The 14670-nt window shown below is 34.4% G+C and overlaps 1 protein-coding gene across 1 annotated transcript in view; it reads left to right on the forward strand.

Annotated features, from left to right (window-relative positions):
- The window catches only part of LOC119643438 (calsyntenin-1), a 90716-nt gene that overhangs the window by 48086 nt on the left and 27960 nt on the right, over positions 1-14670 (forward strand). The window lies entirely within an intron of this gene.

Below are 14670 nucleotides of genomic sequence, written 5' to 3' on the forward strand. Positions count from 1 at the left end.
TTCTATTAAGGTAGACATAATTATGAATTTTTTAAACCGTTCAGATTCGTTTGCAAAAATTTAAAAGATATCTATTACTTCATCTAAATAATGAATTCTTCAATTCCATCAAATCAACTTTCCTTAATACGAGCGATTGGTCTGCGTCATATTTAAATTCACTTGTAATCTAAACGTTTTAGTACGATTCGAAAATGAAATGAATTTGTTTACTATTAGCGGTTGCCAAGCCTTTACTTGTTTGCACTCCTAACTCGAAACTATACCGGCTACGGGTGTGCCTCTGTGCTAGATATGTACACGCATTTTCTCTTTTTTTCTATTATTTATTTATATATAGATGAACTTTGCTCTTTCTATTATTTCTTGACTTTTTTTCTTCATTTTGCTTCATACAATTTGTCGTATTTTTAACAATACTTAGCTTAAGGTCTAAGGGTCAATTGAGTTCGGCTATTATAGATTTTAGCTGAGTTTTATGTGTCAATAAGTAAGTAAATAAATAAAAGTAACAAATGTTTAACAATTACGTGAGTTGCTCGCATTTCTAAATTATTATTTCGCTTAATTTTGTGGACACCTGGATTGGGCGAAAAATAGTATAAATTGTACCTATAAGTAAAATTGACAACAATAGCAAAACAACATCTAGTTTTTCGGAAAAAAAAAAATTAGAGTTATGTTTTTAACTTTTAATTGGAATGTATAATTCAATTATAAATTTAAATGACACGAAATTTTGCAAAAAGATCGAAACCTGGGGGATAATTTCGTATAAAGAGTAAAAATCCTTATCGTCTTTGGGATAACTTTGCATTATGTATAACATGGACATCCACTATTTTTCGTTAACTCTCGTTTTTTTTTGATATTGTATGTATAACAGATAGGAACTACTGTCCCCCAAATCTGTCAAATAAAACGAGAGCAAAACAGCTATCGTTTTGTGTTAGTATTTTCTTAGTAGTCTAAGAAAAGTTGTATAAACAGAAACAAAACAAGAATTTAAGCTTGTAAAAGGTGAGTAATATATTGCTAAATAATATTAGTAAATAAACAAGTGGGGTTGATTAACACACAAGTTTTAGGCAAAATGGCTCCTGTGCCCACTTCACGCTGTTTGGTGAAAAAATAAATCCAATGATATTCATTGCAAAGCTTTATGCGTTGTGGAACAATGCTTTGGTTTATGCAAAGGTTAGTAATTCAATTTTTTATTTTAAAAATATTAATAAAGTCTATTCATTTTTTAAGGTCGCTCTTACGAAGGAGGAGGAGAAGAACCACTTTTAATTGTTCTACAATATAACAAAAATCAAATTTTTATATTCAATATTGTAGTTAATTAGTGAATTACAATCCTTATTGCTTATAGCATATTGCGAATTGATTTTATGTATGGCGGTACTTTGCCCGCTGTGTGATAGTGCTATGTTTCTTATATTTGGCCTTAAATTTTCAAACCACACCTCTTATTTTGGAAACTAATGTTAAAGTTGTTCGTATCGAATTTTATTGCATGTTCCCTACGCTTGACTTGTATTTAATTTGAATTAGTACATACTTGAACAAAAACATTGGAATATATCCGTTCCGTTAGACAACAACAGTGTTCTAATTAAATTTTTCGCGCACTTAATATGTACTTCAATAGAATTGTACGTTGTACTATGTACGTTTTAAAGGAAAGAAAGTATTTAAGAGACTATGTAAGCGCTAGAAATTGGTGTGAGAAAAATATATGTATACATAAATAAATAAATAAATGTAATATAATATTAACGAATAGCTTACAAGAAATAAATTTCTTAGAAAATCTCATAGAAAGGTTCTTCGTTCGAGCTTTTGGCGTTGCCATCATTTCCCCTGAAATGTACGAAAAAGTTTTATATTTTATTTATTATTATTTATTTATATATTTTATATATTTATGCAAGTTATTATAGAAAACAATAAAGAAACTAAATTTCAAAGAAAGCAATGATTTCGTCACGAATTGGTTGTTCATGCCGAATTTTTGAGTAAACGAAATATTTAAAGTACACAACAGTGATACTGAGTTCCAGTCTTCGTTACGTCATCAACTTCATTTATCATCTCTTATATTGAAGTCATCATATTCAGCGGCAAGCAGTTGGCATATAAGGTTCGTCATCGTGTTTATTCTTCGTACATAACATATATACATGATTTGTTTAGTATTTAGCATAACTTAAGTAATCATACATACATATTTATAAATTATTTAAATCGCGTCCTTTTAAATAATGTAGAGACATTCATATAGTTTTTGCTGTTGCAAGTAATATGGATTAAAAGGAAAAGAAAAAAAGCATATAGTACGGTTTTTTTGTGAAAAAAAGCAGATTAGAGAGTCATCGGACCTAACTTAGGGGTCACCCATTGTAAAACATGGGCCGAAGGAGGTCGGAATGCCTCAGGGCTAACGATCTGGTCATTCGGTAACTAAATTTCATGCGTCCGTTCTTTCTTATTAGAGTAAAGCACTTCTATTTCTTCTAAGTGTAACTGTCCGTGGAGTGTCCGTGGGACAAAAATGTAATACTCCCCCATATCCCCCGAACTAGAACACGACTTCCTATTAACGCGGAGTCCATCTTATCGATAATTAGATCATTATTAATTTCAAACCTTTAAGAGGCCGCCTCCTATGCTAGTTTCTTTGATTTTGAATACATATTATTTTAATTTTCGAAAGAACAATATTTGAATATATATATACATAAACGTGGTGACTTATATTTTTATGTGCAGACCCATGAGTTTTAGAACTGAGTAAGTACAGCTTGGAATTTTTGATGCTTTTGGCACATTGCCATTGTCAAACAATTTGTTGTTCCTGCTTATCTACTATTTGTACCATACATAGACGAAACAAAATTTGTTTTAGGATGTGTGACATGGTGCAATGTTTGGCATTTAGGCCCAGGCCATCCACTATTTTCTCTGAATCGTAGTTAATGTTAAATTGTGCTCTATGCTTATTCGAAAAAAGAAACATAATTTAGAACAAGCGTTAGTTTCTAGTTACTGATAAAGAATCCGAAGACCATAAAAATCTTTATTTCTCTCAGTAGCTTTTTATTTCTGGCAACTTTGTCGCGCGGTATAGTCGTATATTTTTTGCGTTGGCAATTAAAATTTTAATTTTTTGTTGAATTTCGTGGCTATTCTGCCTTATAGTGTATGATTTTATAATATACTTTGAGAAGAAAGTGAGTGAATTCAAAGTAAAAGAAATATTTTTCTTTTACGATTTCATTTGACTCATTTGATTTTTGCAAACAAAAATTTTGAGCTCTGATAAAAATCTCTCTTTTTTTTTTTGTTTTCTCTCTTTTTCTCTGTTATTTTTTTTACTGTTTGGAGTTTGTGTTGCTAGTGATCTCTCGTTACAGTGTCAACCTAACAGAGAAGTTTTGCACAAATTGGTTGATAAATTTTTATGTTCAGGATTTTTTTTTGTGATTTGTGTGTCTCTTCTTCATAATCAACAACTGTCTTTTTGACAGGACATCGAGTGTTTATATACACCTTGTCGGGCGAAATCAGGCCCGGATTCTGATAGATTCGTTTCTTGTTGGCTCTGCGAGCCCTTTAGTCATGCAAAGTGTGCCGGTATTCTCGGCCGTGCTGCTGACACAGTCGCTGATCCGGCTAAAGGCTTAATATGGTCATGTCCTGACTGTAGGCAGCGGGACATTGACTTTTATAAACTTTTCACGGAGACCCGTTATGGTTTCTCGGAATTGAGTAGAAATCTCGGCTCCTTGTGGGAAAAGTTTGAGCTTTAAGTCTAGGTTTGATGAGTGTCGCTTTATTGGACACTCATCTTCTACTCGTAGCGTAGCGTGTGGGACATCACCTCTGGCTTTCTCCAAATCTAATTCGTTGGTACAAGTTACCGCTCCCTCTAACTCTAAAATGAATAGTAATGTTTCCGATATTGCTGAGTCGGTTGGTAGCAAAACAGTTACAAACAAACCGGCAAGTCCATCGGTTTTAGGCTATGCTGAAGTGGCAAGGGTATCTCCGCCCAGAGCCGCCTCTCACTCTAATCAAGTGCCATCGCCTAAAAGAAATGAAGAGAAAAATAAGTCATCCTCTCCTTCTGGCTGTTCGCGTGTGAATGCTGGTCACCAGACTGGGCAAGTCGCACAAGCTGCCGGTACAAGGGCGATAACCGCATCTATATTTTCCCCAACTCGAAACTCTCCTACCGTGAACCCCCCCTCCTGTTCCAAATAATGACATTTTCTTGACGGCAGTTCCTCCCAGAAAAGCAATATTTGTGTCAAGACTGGCACCTGAAACATCGGTGGATAACATAAAAGGTTATCTGGCGACGAAAGTCCCATCAGTCAACTTAAAGCGTGTTAGCATCTTCAAAATGGCTCCTTCTCAATCTAGGGCAATCTCCTCTTTTAAAATACTAGTTCCGACTGAAAACAGTGATATGTTGTTAAACAAATCACTGTGGCCAGTAGGATCCTTAATTAAGGAATTTATCCCTCGAGATCGTCCCCGTAATACCAAGGCAATAGTCTTGTCGCCTTCAAAAAGCTAATTGTTTCTTCAGGCCCACTATCTCTCATTTATCAAAATGTTAGGGGCCTAAATTCGAAAATTCGTTCCACTTTTCTAAATTCTGTGAGCACGGAATTTTTCTGTTTGGCCTTTACTGAAACTTGGCTAAACCCAATCTACATTCGTCGGAACTTTTTCATAATTCTTTCCAAGTGTTTAGAAATGATCGAGTAAATCGCATTGGTGGTGGTGTATTAATTGCCGTATCTGCGTCAGTCCCGTCCAATTTAATTGAATTTCCCACTTCTCCTGACGGTGAATTTATCGCTATTCGTGCGAATATGCCTGATCAACATCTATTTATAACCTGCTCCTATATACCCCCAAATTCTGATATCTCCATTTACAGGAAACACGCTGCCCTCATTTGTGAAGAGGCCAAGCGGTATAGACCCACCGATTTGGTCGTTGCATTGGGTGACTTCAATTTGCCTCAAGTCACTTGGTGTAACACTGATAATTCTGGCTGTTTGGTTCCTACTTCAACGTCTGATAGGGCTGTTCTTTAGTGAATTGTTTGATCATAATTTGGGTCAATATAATCGTACCCCTAATTGTAATGGTAGACTGCTTGATCTCTGCTTTGCCAATTTTCCCGAGATTTACGTAAATCGTTGTCCACCTTTTAGTTTACCTGAGGATCCTTATCATCCTGCCTTAATGTGCCAACTCAAACTTTTTGAAATAATTATTATGATTTTCATAAGATCAATATTGTATTACTAAAACATCGTCTTTCACATCTGACGCTTGATTTCTCAACCGGTAGTATTGAAAGCTTATTGCCATCGTTCTACAATACATTAAATCTAGCTATTGCTGCATCTGTTCCGATCAAGCATAGTCGACCTCGAAGCAGATGTCCCCCCTGGTTTAATAAGACAATTAAATATTACGAGTCTAGAAAAAACACGCCAGTCAAAAAATATTCGAAAAGTGGCTCTGCGCTCGACTATTTCGCTTACTCGGTGGCGAGGCATGGATTTAACTCCCTCAACAACCATTATTACTGCAAATACCTTCAATTCATTAAATCCTCTCTGTTTACTAATCTTAAATACTTTTTTAAATTTGTTAAGTCTAAAAGAAAAATTTCCACACATTCCTCTCATGTTTCTTTTAATGGCTGTGATTCCTCGGATGATTTTGAAATCTCAAATCTATTTGCTGAGTATTTCCGACGAAACTTTTTGATTGCTAACTTCGATTTATCAGAAGACTACCCATATCCTATAACTAACTCTGTCTCTTGGTAATTTCGGAAGATGACGTTTTTAAAGGGTTGAGTTCTCTAAAATATTGTTGTGCGCCAGGACCTGATGGAGTTCCATCATGTGTACTTAAATCTTGCGCTGTCGAGTTATGTGGTGTGATCTCAAAGATTTTTAACCTGTCTTTGAACTTAGGTGTTTTCCCTTCGTGTTGGAAGAGTAATTTCCTTATTCCTATCCACAAGAGTGGAAGTAGACAATTTGTTGAGAACTACAGAGGCACAGCCAAGTTGAGTGTCTTGTCCAAGCTGTTCGAGCGAATTGTGACTCACCATTTGGCCTTTGCCATTAATTCGTATATTTCTCCGCACCAGCACGGCTTTCGGAAAGGGCGATCTACAGTCACCAACTTGTTAGAGTTTACCTGTCATGTTTTCAAGGCTTTTTCTAGTGGCTCTCGCACAGATGTTATTTACACTGATTTAAGCAAAGCATTTGATATGCTTAACCATAGACTACTTATCTTTAAACTCCAAGCCTCTGGTTTCCCACCCTACTTAGTGAAATGGATAAGCTCTTATCTGCACAATAGATCCTTCAGAGTTTTGTTTAACTTCATCACCTCGGATGAATTCCCCGTTACGTCTGGCGTACCTCAAGGAAGTCACTTAGGTCCCATTTTATTTAGTTTATACATTAACGATCTCCCATCGGTGGTTAATTCCAGCCAGATCTTAATGTATGCTGATGATGTGAAACTGTTTTCTTCCTTCTCTGTTGAATCGCAATCACATCAGCTTCAAGGTGATTTGGATAATTTTGTTGCATGGTGCTCTTTGAATCTTTTGAAACTAAATCTGAGTAAATGTAAGAAGCTTTCATTCTCAAGAAGAAAGTCATTCATTACTCAGTATTTCATAGATTCGCATAAGTTGGAGGACGTCGATTCGATTACAGATTTAGGCGTTCTATTTGACCATAGGTTACGTTTTAACTTGCATATTGAGCTTTCGATTAGCAAAGCTAGGTCCGCGCTTGGTTTTATAAAAAGGTGGTCCAAGGAGCTTGATGGTCCCTACATTACGAAAAGGCTGTACATGTGTTTGGTTAGACCCATAATCGAGTATGCCTCAGTTGTGTGGTCTCCTTCATATAGGTGCTACGTAGATTCAATTGAATCTGTTCAAAAGCAATTCTTGCTGTTTGCCCTTAGAAATTTGGGTTGGGATCCGATTGCCTCTCTTCCTCCGTATGAAAATAGGTTGCTTCTGCTGCCCCTACCGTCTCTGGAGAAATATAGATTTGTTCTTGGCGTTTCCTTTCTAATTAAAGTAATAAATGGTGCTATTGACTCGCCTTCATTACTTGGTGAAATAAGCTTTAATGTCCCTAACCGCTTCTCTAGGCATTTTATCTTGGTTAAGCTTAATTAGTGTAAATTTAATTATGAGCTGTTCAATCCGCTCAGAGTCGTTTGCAAGAACCTAAATGACGTCTACCACTTATTCTCGTTATCGGACTCTTTAAAGTCCATTAAAGCAACATTGCTTAATACGCTGGTTTTACCTATGTCGTATTTAAACTAGCTTTTATCCTTAAAAAGTCGTTACGTTTCGAAAGTGAATTATTGTCAATTTATTATCGGTTGCCAGGCTTATGCATGTTTGCGATGGCTTATGGGTTCATTTGCAATTTGGTCCTGTACCGGTTGTAAGTGTGCTCCTATGCTGATAGTGTACATGCTTTTTTTTCTTTTTTCTTTTTCTTTTTTTTTCTTCTTATTTGTTTTATTATGCTTATACTCAACTTTATTGTTAATTAATATTAGTTTTGCATTAAGAGCCTATTGAACTCGACTGTTATTTGTTTAGTTGAGTTTCTAGTATAAGTGGAATAAAATAAATAAATAAATAAATTTCAATCTTTAAATGATTTTGGTCTTTTTGCTCAATCGGTGTATTTTATTTTTATATTTTATATATACTTATTTATATATTTTTTTAAAATTTTTTTTTCCAATTTATTAAAAGTATAACTTTTACTTTTTCTTTTTGATTTGCAAATCATATCCTTATAACGAATATTTATATTATAAATATGTACTTATCCCTTATATTTGCTACATATCGTATTATATTCTCAAGCAATTATCGCGCATACCATAATATAGATTATGTCTCATTTGATTGAATTAATCTCGTTTATGACGATTAACTTTTATTTTTTTTAAGTCATTCTCTTCAATTCCTATTAATTTAATTAAAGATAACTTAATTAAGCTAATGTGTTAGTCATTCAGAGTTGGCAAATAGCTGCTTTGCACATTGTTCTTTGTTCAAGATTTAGTCTGGTTAAGAGTACGGCTGAAACTGTCACCTTGGATTAAGTTGGTGCAAACACACAAATGGTAATACTATTGAGCCGTCGTTTGATACTTTGAATGAAAAATCTGAATAACTTAAAACGTATAGACAGGTCACAACATTACAATTGTCCGGCGATAACGTGCTCAGTGAAAATCTGGTAAAAATTCCCATTGCATCACTACTGATACACTCTAAACCACTTCTTAATCATTCAGATCACGTTTTAGTTCCAGATAAAATATGTAGTATTATTTCCAGTGGGCATTTAAGGTTTAGTAACAATGGAAATGAAGTTATGACGGTTGATAATTTTCTGTGCTGGATTCAAGCTTTAACTAACTAAAATCTATGTAGAAATTTCATAGTTTTACGTCGCCATTTTTATTAATTGTGTGGAGGAAAAGTCTTAGATTGCTGTTGGCGATACCATCGTAAGTTCAAGTCGTTGAATGGGAAACACTTAGAATTCAATTTAGGATTTGACATCCCAATCTGGATTTAAGAGAAGTGATTCGTGACAGAAAGCCATAGTTAGTTGAAAAGTTTGTCGTATATTATGACGTGTCCTTGCCGAATTGAAATTTCTATAACTGATAAGGAACTTTTTGTTGTTTGGAATTTGTGTTGAGACATGGGTTACTACACGAAGAATTAAATAAATATAAGTTCACAAAACTCACTATTCACAATACTTCCGAAATTGCAGGGGATAAACTAGCTAATAATATGGTTGAGGAAACTAAAAAATTGCGTAAAGAACGCTTATCGTTTCGAAGACTGCCAAGCAGATAGGCGTATATTTTCGTATGGTTGTGGAACTCCAAATGTTTTGAAATCAAGTTATCCTAAATGCAGCAAACTTTTAAAAGAACTTACCAGGAATATCCTTGGGCCGTTCAATGCCTCTAATGGCGCGCGACTCTCAACTCATTCAGTTTAGAATCAAACAGATCCTGCCGAGAGCGTACAAATACCAAGACATAATCAGTCGGAATTATTTCAAACTGTAAATAAGGTTACAAATAATCCCTTTGACAACCATTCGATTCGTACTTTTAAACTATTCCATGTTTGTTTACATGAATATAACAAAGCTAAGGCCAGAATTATTAATGCATCCTCGTTACCGTCGTCACTTTATAGAGAAACTAAACGGTCTGCCACTCGTTTGCGTTGGTTCTGGAAAACTCTTAAAAAAAATAGAAGAAAGAGGACGATATCGTTCTGCTGTTCTTTTTGATGTTTGTGGAAACGATATTAGATCATTTGTTCCTGTTGAGTTGTTTACTCAGGATGTAGTAGGTCTTGAAACTTGTGCGTCTGTTTTGTGTTTTGCCTCCAATTATGAAGAAAGGTTTCTTCAAGAAAATAAATTTCCTTCGAAGAAGTAAACAAGTTTCAAGTTGTATCGAAACGTATTCAAAAGGTTTCAATGTTCCTGCTAGGAAATTAAAAGTTAGGGACCACGACTTTAATTCAATCGAGATTTGCTTGTGTGATGATCAGAAGATAAAAAATTGAAACGAATCGTGGCTATTTGAAGACACTATGGTTTCCAAAGTTCTAATCTGGTCGAAGAACTCTTGGCTTCCGTTTCATGCAAACGACGATGACTCTGAGGAAATGGATTTGCAAAGAGAAAGATCACCGAATAACTCCTCTTCAGGTCAATTCTCTGTGGAGCAAAATAACTTGATGTTTTCAGACCTACATCATAAAGATGGTGTAAGATCTCGCAACAATAACTCGCAATGAATGCGCAACATAAACAATCATTTGTCTCAGTATTTAAGAGTATTTTTGATTTTCTCTTCAGTTAGCTTTTTATGTTGTTAATAATCTTAAAATATATACAACTACTACAGAGATTTTTTAAATCTTGAAACATTGTGTAAATATTCCGACAAATTATTTCATCCAAACTATACTTGCACAAGGTTTGAAAGAGTTAGGTGGAGGAGTGGAAATTCTAATCCAAACTAGGTTGACATTTGGCGAAATTCCATCAATTAAAACCAATGTAATTGAAAACTTCGGTGTAGATATTCGCAACGCTAATGATAATTCTAGATGGTTCATTGATATCTATTCTTGTGGTGGATCTTGTTTAGATGAGCTTAAGTTCAAATTTAATTTAAACTTACAAAAACGCTGATTTTCTTACATGTCAAGATTTAAATGTTAGACAACTTAATTGGTGCTGCACAAGAGCAAATTCTTGGGATAACATTTTCAATGAAATCACGACATTCTTTACGGTAACTGTATTACACACTAATGATCTAACCTGTATTCCATCTGCTCGAAGATGTATGCCCTCTTTGTTGGATCTAGTCTTGACTTATATACCGATGTTTATTTCCAATTTGCAAGCTTTACAAAATTTCAGAAAAGGATGGTACAACAGGTGCTTTAGATGAAAGTAGCAAGTGATTATAGAATATGAAATTGCTGCGTAAAAAACGCCACGTCATTCCGCCTCTTAAATTAAGTTTTTACAGAAAAATTTCTCGAGAATCATAGAGAATCATAGTCTCTTGTAACATAAGTTCCTGTGCGAGAAGGCATATAGTTAATTCTGCGGTATGCGAAACCGAACTCATTTGCAGTTCATATCCCACAGGAAGACAGTGATGACGTCGTTAAATGTGTAGTGCATGAAATACACCCAGGAAAGATTCCATATATAATTCATGAAGTAATACGATTTTCTAATTGCATAATTGACTCATGCATCAAATATTTTCTCAGCATTTGGAAATCGGCTAAAGTTATTCCCGTTTCTAAACCAGGCATCATCAAACGATGTGAACAGTTGTAGACCCAATAGTCTTCAGCGCTCTAAGCAATATCTTTGAAAACGTCGTTAAAAGCAAATTATAGCAAACAGTTTCTAAGAAAAAATATCATGCCAAATGAACAACTTAATTTTAGAAATCAGCATAATACTTCAGACCAGATTGTACCCACATGCCTCTAGGCTGAAAAATTTTAGGTTGAGCCGGCTCGGCCTAAACTTTACCGGCGTAGTAGTCTGATTTTTAAATTGATATCTCTTGCTTTGCCGTTTTGTGGACTTAAAATAATCCAAAAAGGTATTTTTGCATTTCTCTTTTAGATTAATTTTCTGATTTATTACCTATTCCTGCAGATGCTCTACAAGGAGTCGTTCTGCGTCCAATGTTATGTTTAATTTTCTGTTCTAACTTTTCAAAAAACTTAATGATTGTCATGTATGCTGATGACATCGTATATACTCCTAGCATAAGCTTGATTGCAAAATAGTAAACAAGTTGCAGATTTGGATTAGTATAGTATCCAATTATTTGAACAAATCTAAAATAAAATTAAAAGCATACAATGCGCAAGCCATCTTTTTTACTCGAAAAAGAAACCCTTGTTTTCTCCTTTCGTCTGTTTTGATAATTCAAGACTATAAAATTCTTTTCTCTGACCGAGTTATGTACTGACAAGTTATATTGGATAAAAAGTTAATTTTCGGTTATCATGCTTAATATAACAGAAATAAACACAACATTGCCAAAAAGATGCTACATCCATTAAAGTACAGAAATTGTAAACTAAGCATTGTAAGCAAGATTCTCTTATATTAAGTTGGTCTTCAATTGATATACTGCATGTCTGTCCATGGAGCAACTGTGCTCTGACCTACATCAAGAAAAATGATACTAAACTTGCCCAAACATTTTTCTATGGAAAGGTTACATAAAATAACAAATGTAAACTAATTATAAACAAAAATTATTAAATTACAAATTACTTATTCGACAACATTCTTATGAATGAACCCTAAAATCCAACATATTATACAAACTACTGTCTGACATTTAACTTTAATTGAACGTTTTTACTTGTAGATTTTTTTTCGCTACGTACATCATATACCTTCTACGAACTCTAATAGTCTTTATTTCCGAATTACTAATGATATAGAATTAAGCTAATATGTAATATTCTTAAATAAGTATGTAAATAATTTGTGAATTTTATTCTTTCTACAATAAAACCATCTTTGAAATATGACTTTGATATTAGTTATGATTTCAGCATTAGAATTGTAAACTTTCGTTCCGTTTCCCTGCCGTTTCGCAAAACAAAGTGTAAACATCCGATTCTACCTTTGACATAAAAACATAACATTTTAATGTTCAAGAAAAAAGATTAGGGAAAAAAACTTGGAACGGCAATTTCATGAGATTTCATGGAATTACAAACAAATGGAGCAAATAAATAAAGAAGTTATTTTAATATATAGATACATTTCATATTTTACATATATCAAAATTTTAGGCGTGGTTTTTTCTAAACACGATTTTTTAAAACACCTTCTAACAATTTTCGTTCATCCTCTGATTCGAAATTTATTAGTTATCTGAAGCACAGCGATATAGCTATGTTATTGTTTTCCCCGCATCGAAAGCATATGCTTTCGAGATCCTTGTGCAAAGACAGCGGGTTCTTCTTGTGTGGCGGTCTCTCATAACATTGATATGCAGCGGTAGTTCCAGTTGAACTTTACCTTCAGAACAAGAGATGATGTTGCTGATATGTGCCAAAATTCATTTCTACGGCGATATATTATCATTACTAATTGCTCAATTCGTATTAGGTCGAAAAATTTGGCTGTTCGTAGTAACGTTAAAGCTCCTATATATTAAGCAATACCTTTCATAGGTTGTACCCTTTGATAGTGAGCGTGTCGCGGGAACAACAGAACAAGACAATAAGTCCTGTGTCCTGTGCAACAATTAATAGGGCGGTTTTAAACGTATGGAAATACTAAGAATGTGTTTTATTGTCTATGTTAAATTATAAATTTCATTTATAGTGTAAAGTATAAAGAAATGTGTGCTTAACTTTTTTCCTGCTTGAGGAAAAAATGAACTAGGTAGTATACCTAAATGTACTTGAAAAAACACAGTTATAGTTGTTTTAGAAATTTTTTGATAGACGTGTAAACGTTTCCAGGCGTTTCATTCGTAAGAGAATAAATCAAGTTTCTTTCGCAGAATGTACAAAATATATTAGTACAGCCTTAAGATTAGTACAAATTACTAATTCCGTTCTTTGAATTCCTTATTATATATCTTCCACCAACAAAATACACTGCGTTTTCCCAATAGAAACATTGCGAAATACCAAACTTTTTAATGAACCTTCTGAAGTCTAATATAATGGTAGTAGCTAAAGAATTCAATTTTACCTCGAAGTGATCAGTTTCGCAAAGCATATGAATATTGAGTTTTGCGTGTTTTAAGGTTGTTCTCCATGAATACGATGTTTTATGAAGAAGGGTCCACGAAAGTGAACATTAGATGATAAAAATTGTCTCTGTAAACGGTTTAAAGAACACCAATGAGGTAATGTTAGCGATGTAATGCCTGGGGTAGCTCGCCAATGCACTTCAGTTATTTTGAATGAATGGAGGGCTACTACTTTTATTTTGTTTAAGAAAATTGTTTCTCATTTTCTGGTAGAATTAAACTTTCTTTTTTGGAATAAATAAACTTACTTTGATCAATGGTTCAATTGGACGGTACTTTACTGCAGGTGTAATTAAAAATCACGACCCCTTACAGTTAAATAAAAGCACCATGACGATTACACTGTCGTCTTTTGGACTACGGGGCTTGATCAAACTAAGTCGTTAGCTGAAAACAGAAATCAACGTCTTCTTGAATTTAGGTCACCCAAGTTGGCGTGGCCAACCGATAACACACAATCTTGTACTCTTAACACTAGCCCTTAAGCTAATCTTACTATATGTGAAATGCTAAAGTGCATCCTCCCTGCACAGGCATGAGTCCTAGTTTATTTGCATTTCGAATTCCTTTTTCTTGGGTTTGTATTGACAGTGGAGAGTATTGTAAAATTCAAGAATTAAGGGCTCTACGGTTGTCGGTGTATGCGTGGAGTGGATCTCTACACTGTGCCTCGAAAGTTACTGCATGATAAATCCCTACCGCTTCAGCTTCCACCATATTGTTATTATCTTGAACAACAGCAAAAGAAACAGCATTACTAATTTTAGATGCGTTGGTGTATAAAAATATCTATCCGGATAATTCTGGTCGTGCATCCTTAAAGAGTTGTTTACATAACGTTTTCGTTCCCGTCTGTACGTACGATTCGCACATAACTGATTAAAAATACAATTTATCAATACAAACATCATCGGAAGAACACTATTGAAAAGTGACATCAAAGAATTTGGCGATATCTTTAAACGCGTCCTAAAGCAGTCATCCTGAATTACAAATTTATTCATAACTTTCAACGAAACACTTATGTAACACCCGCTGTGGAATCAAACAACTCTCAACGGACCCCGCAAAAATAATCACGGAGACGTCGCTCCAATTATCAGCAACATTTTAAAGAAAACAGTAAAAAGGAACGTCGATTTTACCTTTGTTTGTGCATTTTCTGATTTAATGCTGGCGATTATCAAATTGGACAGTTTA

The sequence above is a fragment of the Glossina fuscipes genome, unplaced genomic scaffold, assembly GCF_014805625.2.
Source record: "Glossina fuscipes isolate IAEA_lab_2018 unplaced genomic scaffold, Yale_Gfus_2 60803, whole genome shotgun sequence".
In the NCBI taxonomy this organism is placed as follows: domain Eukaryota; kingdom Metazoa; phylum Arthropoda; class Insecta; order Diptera; family Glossinidae; genus Glossina; species Glossina fuscipes.